Source organism: Petromyzon marinus, unplaced genomic scaffold, assembly GCF_048934315.1.
Source record: "Petromyzon marinus isolate PM22_M1 ecotype Great Lakes invasive population unplaced genomic scaffold, UKy_Petmar_22M1.pri1.0 PM_Scaffold_21, whole genome shotgun sequence".
NCBI classification, from domain to species: domain Eukaryota; kingdom Metazoa; phylum Chordata; class Hyperoartia; order Petromyzontiformes; family Petromyzontidae; genus Petromyzon; species Petromyzon marinus.
The window spans coordinates 761224-778205 of NW_027423180.1; the positions used below are offsets into that span (position 1 = coordinate 761224).

Sequence of the window (16982 nt, forward strand, 5' to 3'; positions counted from 1 at the left end):
CGTCTACGGGTCTCTGTGTGAGTCAATGTATCTCTGTGTGAGTCTATGGGTCTCTGTGTGAGTCAACGGGTCTCTGTGTGAGTCTACGGGTCTCTGTGTGATTCTCTCTATCTCTGTGTGAGTCTACGGGTCTCTGTATGGTCTATGTGTCTCTGTGTAAGTCTTCGCGTCTCTGTGTGAGTCTATGGGTCTCTGTGTGAGTCTACGGGTCTCTGTGTGAGTCTACGGGTCTCTGTGTGAGTCTACGGGTCTCTGCTGTGTGAGTCTACGGGTCTCTGTGTGAGTCTACGGGTCTCTGCTGTGTGAGTCTACGGGTCTCTGCTGTGTGAGTCTACGGGTCTCTGTGTGAGTCTACGGGTCTCTCTGTTATTCTCTGTATCTGTGTGATTCTCTCTATCTCTGTGTGAGTCTACGGGTCTCTGTGTGAGTCTATGGATCTCTGTGTGAGTCTATGGGTCTATGTGTGAGTCTGTGTGTCTCTGTGTGAGTCTATGTATCTCTGTGTGAGTCAATGTATCTCTGTGTGAGTCTACGGGTCTCTGTGTGTGTCTACGGGTCTCTCTGTGATTCTCTGTATCTGTGTGAGTCTATGTATCTCTGTGTGAGTCTATGTATCTCTGTGTGAGTCTACATGTCTCTGTGTGCGTCTACGGGTCTCTGTGTGAGTCTATGTATCTCTGTGTGAGTCTATGGGTCTCTGTGTGAGTCTACGGGTCTCTGTGTGAGTCTACTGGTCTCTGTGTGATTCTCTCTATCTCTGTGTGAGTCTACGGGTCTATGTGTGAGTCTACATGCCTCTGTGTGCGTCTACGGGTCTCTGTGTGAGTCTATGTATCTCTGTGTGAGTCTATCGGTCTCTGTGTGAGTCTACGGGTCTCTGTGTGAGTCTACGGGTCTCTGTGTGATTCTCTCTATCTCTGTGTGAGTCTACGGGTCTCTGTGTGAGTCTACAGATCTCTGTGTGAGTCTATGGGTCTCTGTGTGAGTCTATGGGTCTCTGTGTGAGTCTACGGATTTCTGTGTGAGTCTATGGGTCTCTGTGTGGTCTATGGGTCTCTGTGTAAGTCTTCGGGTCTCTGTGTGAGTCTATGAGTCTCTGTGTGAGTCTACAGGTCTCTCTGTGAGTCCACGGGTCTCTGTGTGAGTCTATGGGTCTCTGTGTGAGTCTATGGGTCTCTGTGTGAGTCTACGGATTTCTGTGTGAGTCTATGGGTCTCTGTGTGGTCTATGGGTCTCTGTGTAAGTCTTCGGGTCTCTGTGTGAGTCTATGAGTCTCTGTGTGAGTCTACAGGTCTCTGTGTGAGTCCACGGGTCTCTGTGTGAGTCTATGGGTCTCTATGTGAGTCTACGGGTCTCTGTGTGGTCTATGGGTCTCTGTGTAAGTCTTCGCATCTCTGTGTGAGTCTATGGGTCTCTGTGTGAGTCTACAGGTCTCTGTGTGAGTCTACGGGTCTCTGTGTGAGTCTACGGGTCTCTGCTGTGTGAGTCTACGGGTCTCTGTGTGAGTCTACGGGTCTCTGTGTGAGTCTACGGGTCTCTGTGTGAGTCTACGGGTCTCTGCTGTGTGAGTCTACGGGTCTCTGTGTGAGTCTACGGGTCTCTGTGTGATTCTCTCTCTCTCTGTGTGAGTCTACGGGTCTCTGTGTGAGTCTACAGATCTCTGTGTGAGTCTATGGGTCTCTGTGTGAGTCTATGGGTCTCTTTGTGAGTCTACGGATCTCTGTGTGAGTCTATGGGTCTCTGTGTGGTCTATGGGTCTCTGTGTAAGTCTTCGGGTCTCTGTGTGAGTCTTTGGGTCTCTGTGTGAGTCTACAGGTCTCTGTGTGAGTCTACGGGTCTCTGTGTGAGTCTCTGGGTCTCTCTGTGAGTCTACGGGTCTCTGTGTGGTCTATGGGTCTCTGTGTAAGTCTTCGGGTCTTTGTGTGAGTCTACGGGTCTCTGCTGTGTGAGTCTACGGCTCTCTGTGTGTGATTCTACGGGTCTCAGTGTGAGTCTACGGGTCTCTGCTGTGTGAGTCTACGGCTCTCTGTGTGTGACTCTACGGGTCTCTGTGTGAGTCTACGGGTCTCTGTGTGAGTCTACGGGTCTCTGTGTGAGTCTACGGGTATCTGTGTGAGTCTACGGGTCTCTGCTGTGTGAGTCTACGGGTCTCTGTGTGTGACTCTACGGGTCTCTGTGTGAGTCTACGGGTCTCTGTGTGAGTCTATGGGTCTCTGTGTGAGTCTACGGGTCTCTGTGTGAGTCTACGGGTCTCTGCTGTGTGAGTCTACGGGTCTCTGCTGTGTGAGTCTACGGGTCTCTGTGTGTGTGTTGAATTCCTCTCGCACCATGCCCAATCAGAGGCGCGGCTGTCGGGAACTTAAACACGACGCTTCCTCTCTACCTTCCAGGGAGTCATTGGCTCGGAGGGCCAGCGTGAGGCTGCTGCCCGTGGACACGATGCTCTGCTTCCCCGTGGAGCCCAGGGGCATCGAGCAGAGCAGGGCCAGACTCTCGGCGGCCAGCGAGGCTCCGTCGAGCACCTCCACGCTGTCGATGGCGCACGGCTCGGAGGCGCTCAGCCTGCCATCGTCAGCAAATAACGATTCACCGCGCGCAGGTCTGAACGTCGCACACGTAGGTAAACAATGCAATTCAAACGAGTCTACGGGTCTCTGTGCGATTCTCTCTATCTCTGTGTGAGTTTAAGCGTCTCTGTGTGAGTCTACGGGTATCTGTGTGAGTCTACGGGTCTCTGTGTGAGTCTACGGGTCTCTGTGTGAGTCTACGGGTCTCTCTGTGAGTCTACGGGTCTCTGTGTGAGTCTACGGGTATCTGTGTGAGTCTACGGGTCTCTGTGTGAGTCTACGGGTCTCTGTGTGAGTCTACGGGTCTCTGTGTGAGTCTACGGGTCTCTCTGTGATTTTCTCTATCTCTGTGTGAGTCTACGGGTCTCTGTGTGAGTCTACGGGTCTCTGTGTGAGTCTACGGGTCTCTGTGTGAGTCTACGGGTCTCTCTGTGTGATTCTCTCTATCTCTGTGTGAGTCTACGGGTTTCTGTGTGAGTCTACGGGTCTCTGTGTGAGTCTACGGGTCTCTGTGTGAGTCTACGGGTCTCTCTGTGTGATTCTCTCTATCTCTGTGTGAGTCTACGGGTTTCTGTGTGAGTCTACGGGTCTCTGTGTGAGTCTACGGGTCTCTGTGTGAGTCTACGGGTCTCTCTGTGTGATTCTCTCTATCTCTGTGTGAGTCTACGGGTTTCTGTGTGAGTCTACGGGTCTCTGTGTGAGTCTACGGGTCTCTGTGTGAGTCTACGTGTCTCTCTGTGTGATTCTCTCTGTCTCTGTGTGAGTCTACGGGTCTCTGTGTGAGTCTACGGGTCTCTGTGTGAGTCTACGGGTCTCTCTGTGTGATTCTCTCTATCTCTGTGTGAGTCTACGGGTTTCTGTGTGAGTCTACGGGTCTCTGCGTGAGTCTACGGGTCTCTGTGTGAGTCTACGGGTCTCTGTGTGAGTCTACGGGTCTCTCTGTGTGATTCTCTATCTCTGTGTGAGTGTACGGGTCTCTGTGTGAGTCTACGGGTCTCTCACACAGAGAGGAAAAAAAGGCGTACAAGTAGTGCAAGTAAACTTCCATTTCGATGTTTGGTCCTAATAACAATCGTAACGCAATACAGAGCGAAATTTTAAGGCGCAAATCCGTACCAAATAAATAAATAACGGGCCAACTCTTTGTTTTTTTTCGGTAAAGTCACGCAGAAATAATACAAAATAAAATTACCATACGACGTTTCTATCGCAACACAAGCAATCATCATCAGGTAGAGGAAACACATAACCGCAGATATACCTGATGATGATTGCTTGGGTTGCGATCGAAACGTCGTATGCTATTATATCATTTTATTTTTTATTATTTCCACGTGACTTTACAGTAAAAAAAAAACAAAGAGTAATTCCTGCAGTCACAAAAGCGCCTAATCAAAATCGGGCTAAACCAAGCCCCTCTAAAACTTTCTAAAAACAATGCTACGTACAACAGCGTGACACTTTTCCCAACAAACGTCATTAAAACTTTACAATAGCGACGCACGCACACACACACATCACACACACACGCCACTAAACCAAGCGTCCTTCGCTAGATGCATAAGTCAATCCATAACAGCCGGATTAACAAGAGCAGAAGCAGCAGCGCAAATATAATCGGGGAGGGCAGAGAGGCGTTCAGGGCAGACGCGTGCGTGCGGACGGACGGACGTGTGGGTTGGTGGGTGACCAAGATGATTAGATCTTCCGGTGAAAGATCAGGTGTACGTGTATGGATGGGGGGTTGGTGGGTGTGTTAACCAAGGTGGTTCAATGTCGCGATCGTGGCTCACCAATGCGATGCGAAAATTACGCCGGCTCACTCACTCACCTACTCACTCACTCACTGACTCACTCACTCATCCACTCACTCACCGACTCACTCACTGACTCACTCACTCACTGACTCACTCACTCACTGACTCACTCACTCATCCACTCACTCCCTGACTCACTGACTCACTCACTGACTCACTCACTGACTCACTCACTCATCCACTCACTCACCTACTCACTCACTGACTCACTGACTCACTGACTCACGCACTCACCGACTCACTCATCCACTCACTCACTCACTGACTCACCCACTCACTGACTCACTCACTCACTGACTCACCCACTCACTGATTCACCCACTCACCGACTCACTCACTCACTAACTCACTCACTCACCGACTCACGCACTCACTGACTCACTCACTGACTCACTCACTAACTCACACACTCACTGACTCACTCACTCACCGACTCACGCACTCACTCGCTCACTCACTGACTCACTTACTCAATAACTCACCCCCTCACCAACTCACGCACTCACTCACCGACTCACGTACTCACTGACTCACTCACTCACCTACTCACTCACAAACTCACTCACTAACTCACCCACTCACTGACTCACCCACTCACTCACGCACTCACTCACCCACTCACTCACTCACACACTCACTGACTCACTCACTCACCTACTCACTCATCCACTCACTCACTGACTCACTCACTAACTCACACACTCACTGACTCACTCACTCACCTACTCACTCATCCACTCACTCACTGACTCACTCACTAACTCACGCACTCACTGACTCACTCACTCACTTACTCACTCATCCACTCACTCACTGACTCACTCACTAACTCACCCACCCACTGACTCACCTACTCACTCATCCACTCACTCACTGACGTTGATTCTAAATGTGGAGTGAAAAACCGGAGGACCTGGAAAAAATTCAACGCGACCACGTGGAGAGAGAGATATACGGTGGCGAGGAGATGTTCACTACCTTGCCCGGTATACAGGAGGTCGTGGGTTCCATCCAGACCCTGACGATGCCTGCTGCTGCTGTATATTTGGAGTCTGCGTCTCTCTCTCTCATCATCACGGTGGCTAGGAGATGTTAACTACCTCGCCTGGTCTACAGGAGGTCTATGTGGAGTCTGTGTCTCTCTCTCTCATCATCATCACGGTGGCTAGGAGATGTTGACTACCTCGCCTGGTATACAGGAGGTCGTGGGTTCCATCCCGACCCTGACAATGCCTGCTGCTGTATATTTGGAGTCTGCGTGTCTCTCTCTCTCTCATCATCACGGTGGCTAGGAGATGTTAACTTCCTCGACTGGTGTACAGGAGGTCTATGTGGAGTCTGTTTCTCTCTCTCATCATCATCACGGTGGCTAGGAGATGTTAACTTCCTCGACTGGTATACAGGAGGTCTATGTGGAGTCTGTGTCTCTCTCTCTCATCATCACGGTGGCTAGGAGATGTTAACTACCTCGCCTGGTCTACATGAGGTCGTGGGTTCCATCCTGACCCTAAAACCTGCTGCTGTATATTTGGAGTTTGCGTGTCTCTCTCTCTCATCATCACGGTGGCTAGGAGATGTTGACTACCTCGCCTGGTCTACAGGAGGTCTATGTGGAGTCTGTGTCTCTCTCTCATCATCATCACGGTGGCTAGGAGATGTCAACTACCTCGCCTGGTATGCAGGAGGTCGTGGGTTCGATTCCGACCCTGACGATGCCTGCTGCTGCTGTATATGTGGAGTATGTGTCTCTCTCATCATCATCACGGTGGCTAGGAGATGTTGACTACCTCGCCTGGTATACAGGAGGTCGTGGGTTCCATCCCGACCCTGACAATGCCTGCTGCTGTATATTTGGAGTCTGCGTGTCTCTCTCTCTCATCATCATCACGGTGGCTAGGAGATGTTAACTTCCTCGACTGGTATACAGGAGGTCTATGTGGAGTCTGTGTCTCTCTCTCTCATCATCACGGTGGCTAGGAGATGTTAACTACCTCGCCTGGTATACAGGAGGTCGTGGATTCCATCCCGACCCTAACGATGCCTGCTGATGCTATATATTTGGAGTCTGCGTCTCTCTCTCTCTTATCATCACGGTGGCTAGGAGATGTTAACTACCTCGCCTGGTATACAGGAGGTCTACGTGGAGTCTGTGTCTCTCTCATCATCACGGTGGCTAGGAGATGTTAACTACCTCGCCTGGTTTACAGGAGGTCGTGGGTTCCATCCCGACCCTAACACCTGCTGCTGTATATTTGGAGTTTGCGTGTCTCTCTCATCATCACGGTGGCTAGGAGATGTTGACTACCTCGCCTGGTATACAGGAGGTCGTGGGTTCCATCCCGACCCTGACAATGCCTGATGCTGTATATTTGGAGTCTGCGTGTCTCTCTCTCTCATCATCATCACGGTGGCTAGGAGATGTTAACTACCTCGACTGGTGTACAGGAGGTCTATGTGGAGTCTGTGTCTCTCTCTCATCATCACGGTGGCTAGGAGATGTTAACTACCTCGCCTGGTATACAGGAGGTCGTGGATTCCATCCCGACCCTAACGATGCCTGCTGATGCTATATATTTGGAGTCTGCGTCTCTCTCTCTCTTATCATCACGGTGGCTAGGAGATGTTAACTACCTCGCCTGGTATACAGGAGGTCTACGTGGAGTCTGTGTCTCTCTCATCATCACGGTGGCTAGGAGATGTTAACTACCTCGCCTGGTTTACAGGAGGTCGTGGGTTCCATCCCGACCCTAACACCTGCTGCTGTATATTTGGAGTTTGCGTGTCTCTCTCATCATCACGGTGGCTAGGAGATGTTGACTACCTCGCCTGGTATACAGGAGGTCGTGGGTTCCATCCCGACCCTGACAATGCCTGATGCTGTATATTTGGAGTCTGCGTGTCTCTCTCTCTCATCATCATCACGGTGGCTAGGAGATGTTAACTACTTCGCCTGGTCTACAGGAGGTCTATGTGGAGTCTGTGTCTCTCTCATCATCACGGTGGCTAGGAGATGTTAACTACCTCGCCTGGTCTACAGGAGGTCGTGGGTTCCATCCCGACCCTAACACCTGCTGCTGTATATTTGGAGTTTGCGTGTCTCTCTCATCATCACGGTGGCTAGGAGATGTTAACTACCTCGCCTGGTATACAGGAGGTATATGTGGAGTCTGTGTCTCTCTCATCATCACGGTGGCTAGGAGATGTTAACTACCTCGCCTGGTATGCAGGAGGTCGTGGGTTCCATCCCGACCCTGAAGATGCCTGCTGCTGCTGTATATTTGGAGTCTGCGTCTCTCTCTCATCATCATCTATGGGTCAGTATGGGTCTCTATGCGTTTCTATGGGTCTCTATGCGTCTATATGGGTCTCTATTGGTCTCTATGTATCTCTATGGGTCTCTATGTATCTCAATGCATCTCTATGTATATCTATGGGTCTCTATGGGACTCTATGTATCTCTATGGGTCTCTACGTATCTCAATGCATCTCTATGCATATATATGGGGCTCTATGTATATATATGGATCTCTATGTATATCTATGGGTCTCTATGAATATATATGGGTCTGTATGGGTCTCTATGCGTCTCTATGGGTCTCTATTGGTCTCTATGTATCTCAATGGATCTCTATGGGTCTCTATGGGTCTCTATGTAAATCTATGGGTCTCTATGTATATCTATGGGGCTCTATGTATATCTATGGATCTCTATGTATATCTATGGGTCTCCATGAATATCTATGGGTGTGTATGGGTCTCTATGCGTCTCTATGAGTCTCTATTGGTCTATATGTAGCTCAATGGATCTCTATGGGTCTCTATGGGTCTCTATGTATCTCTATGGATCTCTATGTATCTCAATGGATCTCTATGAATATCTATGTGTCCCTATGGGTCTCTATGTATCTCAATGGATCTCTATGTATCTCTATGGGTCTCTATGTATATCTATGGGTCTCTATGGGTCTCTATGTATCTCAATGGATCTCTATGTATCTCTATGGGTCTCTATGGGTCTCTATGTATATATATGGGTCTCTATCTATCTCTATGGATCTCTATGTATATTTATGGGTCTCTATACATCTCTATGCATCTCTATGCGTCTCTATGGGTCTATATGCATATATATGGCTCTCTTTGTATCTCTATGTGTAGCTACGTATCTCTATGGGTCTCTATGGATCTATATGGGTCTCTATGTATATCTATGGGTCTCTATGGGTCTCTATGTATCTCAATGGATCTATATGAGTCTCTATGAGTGTCTGGGTCTTCATGGGTCTCTATGTATATCTATGTGTCTCTATATTTGTATCTATATGGGTATCTACGTATTTCTATGGGTCTCTATGTATCTCTGTGGGTCTCTATGCATCTCTATGGGTCTCTACGCATCTCTATGGGCCTCTATGCGTCTCTATGGGTCTCTATGCGTCTCTATGTGTCTCTATGAGTCTCTGTGCGTCTCTATGCATTTTCACTTATGTCTGTGGGTCTTTATGCATCTATATGGGTCTCTATGCGTCTCTGTGTGTCTCTATGAGTCTCTGTGTGTCTCTATCCGTCTCTGTGTGTCTCTATGAGTCTCTGTGTGTCTCTATGCATTTACACTTATGTCTGTGGGTCTCTATGCGTCTGTATGGGTCTCTATGTGTCTCTGTGTGTCTCTATGAGTCTCTGTGCGTCTCTATGCATTTTCACTTATGTCTGTGGGTCTCTATGCATCTATATGGGTCTCTATGCGTCTCTGTGTGTCTCTATGAGTCTCTGTGCGTCTCTATGCATTTTCACTCATGTCTATGTGTCTCTATGCATCTATATGGGTCTCTATGCGTCTCTGTGTCTCTATGAGTCTCTGTGCGTCTCTATGCATTTTCACTCATGTCTTTGGGTCTCTATGCATCTATATGGGAATCGATGAGTCTCTGTGCGTCTTTTCACTTATGTCTGTGGGTCTCTATGCATCTATATGGGTCGCTATGCGTCTCTGTGTGTCTCTATGAGTCTCTGTGCGTCTCTATGCATTTTCACTCATGTCTATGGGTCTCTATGCATCTATATGGGTCTCTATGCGTCTCTGTGTGTCTCTATGAGTCTCTGTGCGTCTCTATGCATTTTCACTCATGTCTTTCGGTCTCTATGCATCTATATGGGAATCGATGAGTCTCTGTGCGTCTCTATGCATTTTCACTTATGTCTGTGGGTCTCTATGCATCTATATGGGAATCGATGAGTCTCTGTGTGTCTCTATGAGTCTCTGTGCGTCTCTATGCATTTTCACTTATGTCTGTGGGTCTCTATGCATCTACATGGGTCTCTATGCATCTCTGTGTGTCTATATGAGTCTCTGTGCGTCTTTATGCATTTTCACTCATGTCTGTGGGTCTCTATGCATTAATTATACATCTACATAATTAATAGATTCACTCATGATTCATCGATTCACTAATAATTCGTCGATTCCCTCAGCATTCAATCATCATTCACTCATCACTCATCATTTACTCATCATTCACTCATCACTCATCATTCACTCATCATTCAATAATAACTAATCGTTCACTCATAATTAATCGATGCACTCATAATTCCTACAGAGCAGCAGGGGTGGTGTGGGGTGGGTGTCTTACCCTGCTGGTGAACATACAAATTGCAGGTTTCGTTTATCTCGGGGCTGCTGAGTGGGTGATGAGCGTGGGTGAGTGTGGGTGAGTGTGGGTGAGGAGCATGGGTGAGGGTGAGCATGGGTGAAGGTGAGCGTGGGTAAGGGTGTGGGTGAGCGTGGCTGAGGGTGTGGGTGAGCGTGGGTGAGGTTATGGGTGAGGAGCATGGGTGAGGGTGTGGGTTTTGGTGTGGGTGAGCGTGGCTGAGGGGGTGGGTGAGCGTGGGTGAGGTTATGTGTGAGGAGCATGGGTGAGGGTGTGGGTTTTGGTGTGGGTGAGTGTGGGTGAGCGTGGGTGAGTGTGAGTGTGGGTGAGGTTATGGGTGAGGAGCATGGGTGAGGGGGTGGGTGAGGAGCGTGGATGAGTATGGTTGAGGGTGTAGGTGAGTGTGGGTGAGGGTGTGGGTGAGTGTAGGTGAGCGTGGGTGAGCGTGGGTGAGGTTATGGGTGAGGAGCGTGAGTGAGGGTGTGGGTGAGTGTGGGTGAGCGTGGGTGAGGGTGTGGGTGAGCGTGGGTGAGTGTGGGTGAAGGTATGGGTGACCAATCGCTCTTTAATTTCATCAAAAAAGTAACCTGCAGCGCCACGCCTGTTACCATCATTAGGGGAAGGAACGGTGATCCAATCTCTGACCCCCAGGAACAGGTTTGAAGATTTGCTGAGCATTTCTGTGAGGTCCTGGGGGAGAAGAAATCTCTCAGCCTGGAAAACAACGTGGGACAAAGTGGGGATGACCCTGTCGAGGCTGCGGTGCCTCAAATATTGGAGGAAAAAGTCACCCCCTGTGAGTGGCTGGCTGAGGTGCCATCTTTTGAGGAAGTACTGAAGGCGATCCAGAGTCTGAGACCAGGAAAGGCAGCGGGCAGAGATGATCTCCCAAGCAAAATGCTGAGGGAGGGTGGCGTTTGTGCACAGACTGCCCTACATGACATCATAACAACAGTCTGGACCTACTGGACGGGTTCCGCAGGATTGGAAGGATGCCCTGGTGGTCACTCTCTTTAAGAAGGGGGACCGCACAGACTGTAACAACTACAGGGGTATCTCACTCCTCAGTGTGCCGGGAAAGGTCCTGGCAAGGATTATTCAACATCGCCTCGCCAGGCATGCTGAGGAGAGGCTTGCGGAGCCCCAATGCGGTTTCAGGAAAGGGCGGTCCTGCACAGATGCCATATTTTCTGTCCGTCTGCTACAGCAGAGTTGTAGGGAATTCCAACAAGACCTACATCTATGCTTTATTGACCTTGTCAAGGCCTATGATACCATGAGTAGGACTGGGCTCTGGGTTGTTCTTCGTGCTTTTGGAGTCCCTGACCTGCTGCTCACGATCATTAAGAACCTTCATGATGGTGAGCGGGCCCAGGTAAAACTACGTGGACGGGAGTCGGAGCCATTCCCTGTACACGTTGGGGTGCGACAGGGATGTCCTCTGGCTCCCACATTATTTAACATTTATTTCGACCACGTAGTTCGTGAAGCCTTCAAAGCTGTAGCGGATGAATTTCCATCTGATGCAGATACAATGGGAGGTTGATTGATGCCCGGGTGCGGTCAAAGGATGGCTGCTCCCTATTGCTCAATCACGTTATGTATGCCGATGATCTGCTAATTGCTGCTCACTCAGAGGAGGAGTTGGAGGCGCTGCTGCTAAACCTGGAGCTTGCCACTAAGAGGTGGGGACTTACCATCAGCCCCACCAAAACTAAGCACCTGCCTGGGTATTTTATACCATCGGACACTCCACCCCCACAACTCCCAATTGGTGATAGGGGAGTTGTGGAGAGAGTGGAGAGTTTCCCATACCTGGGCAGTGTGCTTATGACTGGCTCCAGATTAACAGCAGAGGTCTCACTCCGAATCAGTCGAGCGGCAATATCTTTTGATCAGTTGCGTAACGCTGTGTGGAAGCTACCTGGTCTGTCGCTCCGCATGAAGCTTCAGGTCTTCTCTGCCACGGTCATTCCGTCCCTTCTCTACGCATGCGATACGTGGACCCCCCTAATGGAACATCTTCGCCGGTTAGAAACATTTAGGCTGGCCTGCCTACAATCCATCCTGAGTTTAACCATGCTGGATTGTGTGAGGAGCTCACAAATCCTTGAAAAATCTGGACAAAGTCTCATCGGCGAGCTCCTCTGGCAGGCAACGCTGCGTTGGCTGGGTCATGTAGCCCGCATGCCCAGCCACCGCATGCCTAAACATCTTTTGTTCGGCCGGATCGAGGGGGCTAAATGGGCGCGGCACGGGCTAGAGAAGAGATGGAGTGATGTGGTACAGGAGGACGTGGAGCTGAGTGGACTTGCCGATGACTGGTACCGGCAGTGTCAAGATCGGCCTCAGTGGAGGAGGCTCGTGAAGGACGCTACTGTGCAGTTGGAGGTAGTCGCCCTCCAACAACAACGGAGGGCGGAGCAGCGACGCTCACAACAACGAGCGGAGCGCCAGTTGGCTGAAGCACAGCAAGTTGGCACAGTAGGGGGCACAGGTGGTGCATCAGCCAGTCATCTCAGTTATCTCAGTCAGTCAACCCGTGGCACTTGGGTCTGCCCCGTGACCTCCTGCCAGCGGGCGTTCGACACTTCACGTGGCCCCAACGTGCACATGGCCTGGCACAAGAGTCGTGGTGACATCACCACCACTTAGTGGCGAATGGTGGTTGTTGTTGAGTGTGGGTGAGGTTGTGGGTGAGCGTGGGTGAACGTGGATGAGGGTATGGGTGAGCGTGGGTGAGGGTGTGGGTGAGGGCGTGGGTGAGAGTGGGTGACGAGTGTGGGTGAGCACCCACCTCGTGCTAACGAAGCGAAGTTTGATGATGAAGGAGTAGCCGGTGGTGATGGTGAAGATGACCTCCCGTGAGGTCGTGTTGTCCGTGAACCCCGGGGAGCAGAAGTTTCCGCTCGTGCCGGAGAACGCTGCCGAGACAGAGACAGACGCAGAGAGACAGAGAGAGACATAGAGAGACAGAGAGACACAGAGACACAGAGAGATAGAGACAGAGAGATACACAGAGAGACAGAAAGACACAGAGAGAGACACACACAGAGAGACGCAAAGATAGAGAGAGACACAGAGAGACAGAGAGACACAGAGAGACAGAGATAGACACAGAGATAGAGAGAGACTAAGAGAGACAGAAAGACGCAGAGAGACAGAGAGACACAGAGAGACAGAGAGATACAGAGAGAGACACACACAGAGAGACAGAGAGACACAGAGAGATAGAGAGATAAAGAGAGAGAGACAAAGAGAGAGACAGAGACACAGAGAGACAGAGAGACACAGAGAGACAGAGAGACACAGAGAGACAGAGAGATAGAGAGAGAGACAGAGAGAGACAGAGAAACAGAGAGGCACAGAGAGAGAGGCAGAGAGAGACAGAGAGATAGGCATAGAGACAGAATAACAACAACAAAATCCAGAAAAACGCATGTTAAAAATGTTACAAATTGATTCGCATTTTAATGAGGGAATTAAGTATTTGACCCCTCTGCAAAACATGACTTAGTACTTGGTGGCAAAACCCGTGTTGGCAATCACAGGGGTCAGACGTTTCTTGTAGTTGGCCACCAGGTTTGCACACATCTCAGGAGGGATTTTGTCCCACTCCTCTTTGCAGATCTTCTCAAAGTCATTAAAGTTTCGAGGCTGACGTTTGGCAACTCGAACCTTCAGCTCCCTCCACAGATTTTCCATGGGATTAAGGTCTGGAGACTTGCTAGGCCACTCCAGGACCTTAATGTGCTTCTTCTTGAGCCATCCCTTGGTTGCCTTGGCCATTGTCATGCTGGAATACCCATCCACGACTCTTTTCAATGCCCTGGCTGAGTGAAGGAGGTTCTCACCCAAGATTTGATGGTACATGGCCCCGTCCATCGTCCCTTTAATGCGGTGAAGTTGTCCTGTCCCCTTAGCAGAAAAACACCCCCAAAGCATAATGTTTCCACCTCCATGTTTGACGGTGGGGATGGTGTTCTTGGGGTCATAGGCAGCATTCCTCCTCCTCCTCCAAACACAGCGAGTTGAGTTGATGCCAAAGAGCTCCATTTTGGTCTCATCTGACCACAACACTCTCACCCAGGTGTCCTCTGAATCATTCAGATGTTCATTGGCAAACTTCAGACGGGTATGTATATGTGCTTTCTTGAGCAGGGGGACCTTGCGGGCGCTGCAGGATTTCAGTCCTTCACGGCGTAGTGTGTTACCAATTGTTTTCTTGGTAACTATGGTCCCAGCTGCCTTGCGATCATTGACAAGATCCTCCCTTGTAGTTCTGGGCTGATTCCTCACCGTTCTCATGATCATTGCAACTCCACGAGGTGAGATCTTGCATGGAGCACAAGGCCGAGGTTGATTGACAGTTCTTTTGTGTTTCTTCCATTTGCGAACAATCGCACCAACTGTTGTCACCTTAACACCAAGCTGCTTGGCAATGGTCTTGTAGCCCATTCCAGCCTTGTGTAGGTCTACAATCTTGTCCCTGACATCCATGGAGAGCTCTTTGGTCTTGGCCATGGTAGAGCGTTTGGAATCTGATTGACTGATTGATTCTGGGGTCAGGTGTATTTTATACAGGTAACAAGCTGATATTAGGAGCACTCCCTTTAAGAGTGTGCTCCTAATCTCAGCTCGTTACCAGTATAAAAGACACCTGGGAGCCAGAAATTGTTCTGCTTGAGATGGGGTCAAATACTTTTTTCCCTCAACAAAATGCAAATGAATTTATAACATTATTGACATGCATTTTTCTGGATGTATTTGTTGTTATTCTGCCTCTCACTGTTCAAAATTAACCTCCCATTAAAATGATAGACTGATCATTTCTTTGTCAGTGGGCAAACGTACAAAATCAGCAGGGGATCAAATACTTTTTTCCCTCACTGTATAGTGTAGTGTATAGTGTAGTGTTTAGTGAAGTGTATAATGTAGTGTATAGTGTAGTGTATAGTAGTGTATAATGCAGTGTATAGTGTAGTGTATAGTGTAGTGTGTAGTGTATAGTGTAGTAGTGTATAGTGTAGTGTATAGTAGTGTACAGTGTAGTGTATAGTGTAGTGTATAGTAGTGTACAGTGTAGTGTATAGTTGTGTATAGTGTAGTGTATAGTAGTGTAGTGTATAGTGTAGTGTATAGTAGTGTATAGTGGTGTAGTGTATAGTGTAGTGTATAGTAGTGCATAGTTTAGTGTATAGTCTGTAGTGTATAGTAGTGTATAGTGTAGTGTATAGTGTAGTGTATAGTGGTATTCGTAGCTTAGTGTATAGTGCAGTGTATAGTGTAGTGTATAGTGTAGTGTATATTAGTGTAGAGTGTAGTGTATAGTAGTATATTGTATAGTGTAGTGTGGAGTGTAGTGTACAGTGTTGTGTATAGTGTAGTGTAAAGTGTAGTGTATAGTGTAGTGTATAGTGTAGTGTATAGTAGTGTATAGTAGTGTAGTTTATAGTGGTGTAGTGTGTAGTGTAGTGTATAGTGTAATGTATAGTGTAGTGTATAGTGTAGTGTATAGTGTAGTATATAGTAGTATATTGTATAGTGTAGTGTGTAGTGTAGTATACAGTGTTGTGTATAGTGTAGTGTAAAGTGTAGTGTATAGTGTAGTGTATAGTGTAGTGTATAGGGTACTGTATAGTGTATAGTGTAGTGTATAGTGTAGTGTATAGTAGTATATTGTATAGTGTAGTGTGTAGTGTAGTGTACAGTGTTGTGTATAGTGTAATGTAAAGTGTAATGTATAGTGTATAGTAGTGTAGTTTATAGTGGTGTAGTGTGTAGTGTAGTGTATAGAGTAGTGTATAGTGTAGTGTATAGTGTAGTGTATAGTAGTGTATAGTGGTGTAGTGTAGTGTATAGTGTAGTGTATAGTGTAGTGTATAGTGTAAGGTGTAGTGTAGTGTATAGTGTAGTGTATAGTGTAGTGTATAGTAGTGTATAGTAGTGTAGTTTATAGTGGTGTAGTGTAGTGTATAGTGTAGTGTATAGTGTAGTGTATAGTAGTGTATAGTGTAGTGTATAGTGTAGTTTATAGTAGTGTAGTGTATAGTGCAGTGTATACTGTAGTGTATAGTGTAGTGTATAGTGTAGTGTATAGTGTAGCGTGTACATTGCACCGCTGCACGTAGCCACACCGTGTCTAACCGCGGGGGTGGGGGGGGTGATAGAAGACCAACATCCACTCACGGATATTGTAGCTCGTGGGCACTTGCGACGGAGGAGCACTCGTTCTCGTCGTCGGTGACATCATCGGTGACGTCGTCGATGACGTCATCGGTGACGTCGTCGGTGACGTCGTCGGCGGCAGAGGCGTCGTAGCAACGGTCGGAAATCCTGAAGCAACCGATTTTAAAAATAGATATATTTTAGCAAACAGAACGATGTGCGCATTCCATTTCAGCAACGACCACAGAATGGGAACCTTCATTAAGGCTTTCAGGAGGAATGCGATGAGCTTCGAAGCTCTTTTTCACCGATGTCCAGTGTAGTGTATTACAATGTAATGCCTCGTGTATAGTAGCGCGGTGTTTCATAGCGTCGTGTATTGCAGCGTAGCGTATAGTGCTGTACGTATGTAATGTGTACCCCCAGGGGTCTGTGTACCCCTAGGGGTCTGTGCACCCCTAGGGGTCTGTGTACCCCCAGGGGTCTGCGTACCCCCAGGGGTCTGTGTACCCCCTAGGGGTCTGTGTACCCCCTAGGGGTCTGCGTACCCCCAGGGGTCTGTGTACCCCCTAGGGGTCTGTGTACCCCCAGGGGTCTGTGTACCCCCTAGGGGTCTGCGTACCCCCAGGGGTCTGCGTACCCTCTAGGGGGTCTGCGTATCCCCTAGGGGTCTGCGTACCCCCAGGGGTCTGTGTACCCCCAGGGGTCTGCGTACCGCCAGGGGTCTGTGTACCCCCAGGGGTCTGTGTACCCCCTAGGGGTCTGTGTACCCCCAGGGG

General features: G+C 48.9%; 1 long non-coding RNA gene across 1 annotated transcript; it reads right to left on the bottom strand.

Annotated features, from left to right (window-relative positions):
- Nucleotides 1-2478: 2478 nt before the first annotated feature.
- On the bottom strand, nucleotides 2479-16676 carry LOC142922914 (uncharacterized). The gene is made up of 3 exons (XR_012940415.1): nucleotides 16225-16676; nucleotides 12833-12959; nucleotides 2479-2562 (listed from the first exon to the last, which is right to left on the bottom strand). It is a non-coding gene; the product is annotated as an uncharacterized LOC142922914 (long non-coding RNA).
- Nucleotides 16677-16982: the final 306 nt, after the last annotated feature.